This window comes from Schistocerca serialis, unplaced genomic scaffold, assembly GCF_023864345.2.
Source record: "Schistocerca serialis cubense isolate TAMUIC-IGC-003099 unplaced genomic scaffold, iqSchSeri2.2 HiC_scaffold_1120, whole genome shotgun sequence".
Classification (NCBI taxonomy): domain Eukaryota; kingdom Metazoa; phylum Arthropoda; class Insecta; order Orthoptera; family Acrididae; genus Schistocerca; species Schistocerca serialis.
In genome coordinates this window covers 1-5,000 of record NW_026047316.1, presented here as the reverse complement: position 1 = coordinate 5,000, position 5,000 = coordinate 1, and the positions used below count along the sequence as shown (strand labels likewise).

At 53.3% G+C, this 5,000-nt stretch overlaps 1 non-coding gene across 1 annotated transcript in view; it reads right to left on the bottom strand.

Annotated features, from left to right (window-relative positions):
- The window catches only part of LOC126432040 (small subunit ribosomal RNA), a 1,912-nt gene extending 379 nt beyond the window's left edge, over nt 1–1,533 (bottom strand). The window contains exon 1 of the ribosomal RNA XR_007577830.1: nt 1–1,533. This exon is cut by the window's left edge and continues 379 nt beyond it. This is a non-coding gene — a ribosomal RNA (small subunit ribosomal RNA).
- Nucleotides 1,534–5,000: the final 3,467 nt, after the last annotated feature.

The window sequence follows — 5,000 nt, the reverse complement described above, 5'->3', positions numbered from 1 at the left end:
TATTGCTCAATCTCGTGCGGCTAGAAGCCGCCTGTCCCTCTAAGAAGAAAAGTAATCGCTGACAGCACGAAGGATGTCACGCGACTAGTTAGCAGGCTAGAGTCTCGTTCGTTATCGGAATTAACCAGACAAATCGCTCCACCAACTAAGAACGGCCATGCACCACCACCCACCGAATCAAGAAAGAGCTATCAATCTGTCAATCCTTCCGGTGTCCGGGCCTGGTGAGGTTTCCCGTGTTGAGTCAAATTAAGCCGCAGGCTCCACTCCTGGTGGTGCCCTTCCGTCAATTCCTTTAAGTTTCAGCTTTGCAACCATACTTCCCCCGGAACCCAAAAGCTTTGGTTTCCCGGAGGCTGCCCGCCGAGTCATCGGAGGAACTGCGGCGGATCGCTGGCTGGCATCGTTTATGGTTAGAACTAGGGCGGTATCTGATCGCCTTCGAACCTCTAACTTTCGTTCTTGATTAATGAAAACATACTTGGCAAATGCTTTCGCTTCTGTTCGTCTTGCGACGATCCAAGAATTTCACCTCTAACGTCGCAATACGAATGCCCCCGCCTGTCCCTATTAATCATTACCTCGGGTTCCGAAAAACCAACAAAATAGAACCGAGGTCCTATTCCATTATTCCATGCACACAGTATTCAGGCGGGCTTGCCTGCTTTAAGCACTCTAATTTGTTCAAAGTAAACGTGCCGGCCCACCGAGACACTCAATAAAGAGCACCCTGGTAGGATTTCAACGGGGTCCGCCTCGGGACGCACGAGCACGCACGAGGCGGTCGCACGCCTTCGGCTCGCCCCACCGGCAGGACGTCCCACGATACATGCCAGTTAAACACCGACGGGCGGTGAACCAACAGCGTGGGACACAAATCCAACTACGAGCTTTTTAACCGCAACAACTTTAATATACGCTATTGGAGCTGGAATTACCGCGGCTGCTGGCACCAGACTTGCCCTCCAATAGATACTCGTTAAAGGATTTAAAGTGTACTCATTCCGATTACGGGGCCTCGGATGAGTCCCGTATCGTTATTTTTTCGTCACTACCTCCCCGTGCCGGGAGTGGGTAATTTGCGCGCCTGCTGCCTTCCTTGGATGTGGTAGCCGTTTCTCAGGCTCCCTCTCCGGAATCGAACCCTGATTCCCCGTTACCCGTTACAACCATGGTAGGCGCAGAACCTACCATCGACAGTTGATAAGGCAGACATTTGAAAGATGCGTCGCCGGTACGAGGACCGTGCGATCAGCCCTAAGTTATTCAGAGTCACCAAGGCAAACGGACCGGACGAGCCGACCGATTGGTTTTGATCTAATAAAAGCGTCCCTTCCATCTCTGGTCGGGACTCTGTTTGCATGTATTAGCTCTAGAATTACCACAGTTATCCAAGTAACGTGGGTACGATCTAAGGAACCATAACTGATTTAATGAGCCATTCGCGGTTTCACCTTAATGCGGCTTGTACTGAGACATGCATGGCTTAATCTTTGAGACAAGCATATGACTACTGGCAGGATCAACCAGGGAGCTGCGTCAACTAGAGCTGAGCAGCCGGCCGCCCGGGAGTGTGTCCCGGGGGGCCCGCGCGAACACGCAAGCGTCCGCTCAATTATTCTGCAAACAGGAGGAGGCTGAGCTCCCCTGCACAACACACCTCGAAACCCTCTCAGGTCCCGGCGGCGCGCAGCGCCGTCCTAAGTACTTGGTCGGGTTCGAGAGAGGCGCAATCGCCCGGAGTTAGGCGAGTAGACGCTTTAGGTGCGACCACCCGTGCTCCCAACTGAGCTTGCCGCTGCCGACAGAGGCCCGGGAGCGTGCTGTCGTGGCATTGCCGGCGGGAGACAACACGCGCCACCTACGGTGACCGGCAGCTCCCAACGCCAGCGCCACAGAAGGACAAAAGCCCTACTTGGGTGCCGAAGCGAACTCTCCCAGCACAGCGCACGCGCCAACACGTCCGCACAGCTGCGATACAAACCACCTGCGAGAACCGCTGGGGCGACCGAGCAGCAGACGGCGTCGCGGCGCCGAGCGCCGGGCGGCGGCGCATCCTCAGCGCACAAAGTCCTCAATCGGACCAGCACACTGCAGATGGCCACCGCGCTTCGCACCGGGCCCGCGAGGACCTACTTTGGCCGCAAGGCGCCGCGAGCAGGGGGCGCCGGCGCGCAGCTGCGCCGCCTGCCGCGTCCGTCGGCCGGCGCGCCTGCCACCGGCCGCCCCCACCAGCCGGCTGTAGCGCGTGCGCCCACGCACCGCGCTGCCAGCACGCCGGGCGGCCCCCCCCTCACCGGCCGGGGACGGTCCCACCCAGCCACCGCCGCGTATCGCCTCACACCCAGATCCCCTTTCACGTTCGTGGGCATGGTGGGTCCCCTTTCACGTTCGTGGGCATGGTGGGTATCCCTGAAACAACCGGTTAATAGCTCGACCGATCGTCGCCAACACTGATTCACCTCTAGCGAGAACAACCGCACCACAACGGGTTACCGGTTGTTCATTTGCGTAACGTCACCAGCAAACGTACACGTCCATCGCCATTTGCAACGAGTATTGCATGCCTGTGTCAGGTGTCACAACACACTACGTCTGCCCACATAGACGCAACAACATGTGCACGCCTAGAGAACACGTGGAAGGTAGACCCCGTACGTATGCGGTGTCCATTGCGCGAACGACTGTCAGCCCGCCTCTGCAGCATGTCGCAGATGTGGAACGCGGTGCAACATGCTATCACGGTGTGTGAGAAGAGACGACTACGTCCGAATACACGCTCCACTACATCAACAGACTGCTCATGCTGATCGCCATCCAGGGCGTCCGTTCCTCCCACACGTCTGTATGGCGTACCACACTGCAATCCAGCTCTTATAGGGAGACGACACGTAGCTGCGTGCACAATATTTGGACTGTATGGTCCGCCGTTGCTAGGCGCTGTCGTCATACGGTCACATGGGCCACGATGTATCATTCAGTACATACGGAGCAATGTGCAGTACAGTTTGTGGGTTTTGCGTACATCGGCGGACAGGTGACAGGCCGTACCACAACGTAGGCTGAGTACGTCGGCATGCGAAGGGCATTGAACATGCAAACTTCTCACCGACCAGCTTGCGAAGGCAGGGGGGAAGGGGGGGGGGCATGTACGTCCTGCTGCTATCCACACTACAGTGTATAGCAGGAGCATGTGGAAAGTCAGCAACACCTGCAAGGTGTTTAACATGACGCGATACACAGGGGACCGGGCAGTGCGAGTAGCGAACTATATTGCGAGGGTTGCGGTTAGGCAACACTACACTACTTTAACGGGTTGCATAACAATTACAGAGCAGGTTCAGCGACAACGTGCGTCAGGTTAAGGCGCAATATAGTTTAGGTTACGGCGCACTTTAGGTTAGGTTAAGGCACATTATAGGTTAGGTTAAGGCACAACATGGGTTACGTTAAGGCACAACATGGGTTACGTTAAGGCACAACATGGGTTACGTTAAGGCACAACATGGGTTAGGTTAAGGCACAACATGGGTTAGGTTAAGGCACAACATGGGTTAGGTTAAGGCACAACATGGGTTAGGTTAAGGCACAACATGGGTTAGGTTAAGGCACAACATGGGTTAGGTTAAGGCACAACATGGGTTAGGTTAAGGCACAACATGGGTTAGGTTAAGGCACAACATGGGTTAGGTTAAGGCACAACATGGGTTAGGTTAAGGCACAACATGGGTTAGGTTAAGGCACAACATGGGTTAGGTTAAGGCACAACATGGGTTAGGTTAAGGCACAACATGGGTTAGGTTAAGGCACAACATGGGTTAGGTTAAGGCACAACATGGGTTAGGTTAAGGCACAACATGGGTTAGGTTAAGGCACAACATGGGTTAGGTTAAGGCACAACATGGGTTAGGTTAAGGCACAACATGGGTTAGGTTAAGGCACAACATGGGTTAGGTTAAGGCACAACATGGGTTAGGTTAAGGCACAACATGGGTTAGGTTAAGGCACAACATGGGTTAGGTTAAGGCACAACATGGGTTAGGTTAAGGCACAACATGGGTTAGGTTAAGGCACAACATGGGTTAGGTTAAGGCACAACATGGGTTAGGTTAAGGCACAACATGGGTTAGGTTAAGGCACAACATGGGTTAGGTTAAGGCACAACATGGGTTAGGTTAAGGCACAACATGGGTTAGGTTAAGGCACACCATGGGTTAGGTTAAGGCACACCATGGGTTAGGTTAAGGCACACCATGGGTTAGGTTAAGGCACAACATGGGTTAGGTTAAGGCACAACATGGGTTAGGTTAAGGCACAACATGGGTTAGGTTAAGGCACAACATGGGTTAGGTTAAGGCACAACATGGGTTAGGTTAAGGCACAACGTAGGTTAGGTTAAGGCACAACGTGGGTTAGGTTAAGGCACAACGTGGGTTAGGTTAAGGCACAACGTGGGTTAGGTTAAGGCACAACGTGGGGTTAGGTTAAGGCACAACATGGGTTAGGTTAAGGCACAACATGGGTTAGGTTAAGGCACACCATGGGTTAGGTTAAGGCACAACATGGGTTAGGTTAAGGCACAACATGGGTTAGGTTAAGGCACAACATGGGTTAGGTTAAGGCACAACATGGGTTAGGTTAAGGCACAACATGGGTTAGGTTAAGGCACAACATGGGTTAGGTTAAGGCACAACGTAGGTTAGGTTAAGGCACAACATGGGTTAGGTTAAGGCACAACATGGGTTAGGTTAAGGCACAACATGGGTTAGGTTAAGGCACAACATGGGTTAGGTTAAGGCACAACATGGGTTAGGTTAAGGCACAACATGGGTTAGGTTACGGCACAACATGGGTTACGTTACGGCACAACATGGGTTACGTTACGGCACAACATGGGTTACGTTACGGCACAACATGGGTTACGTTACGGCACAACATGGGTTACGTTACGGCACAACATGGGTTACGTTACGGCACAACATGGGTTACGTTACGGCACA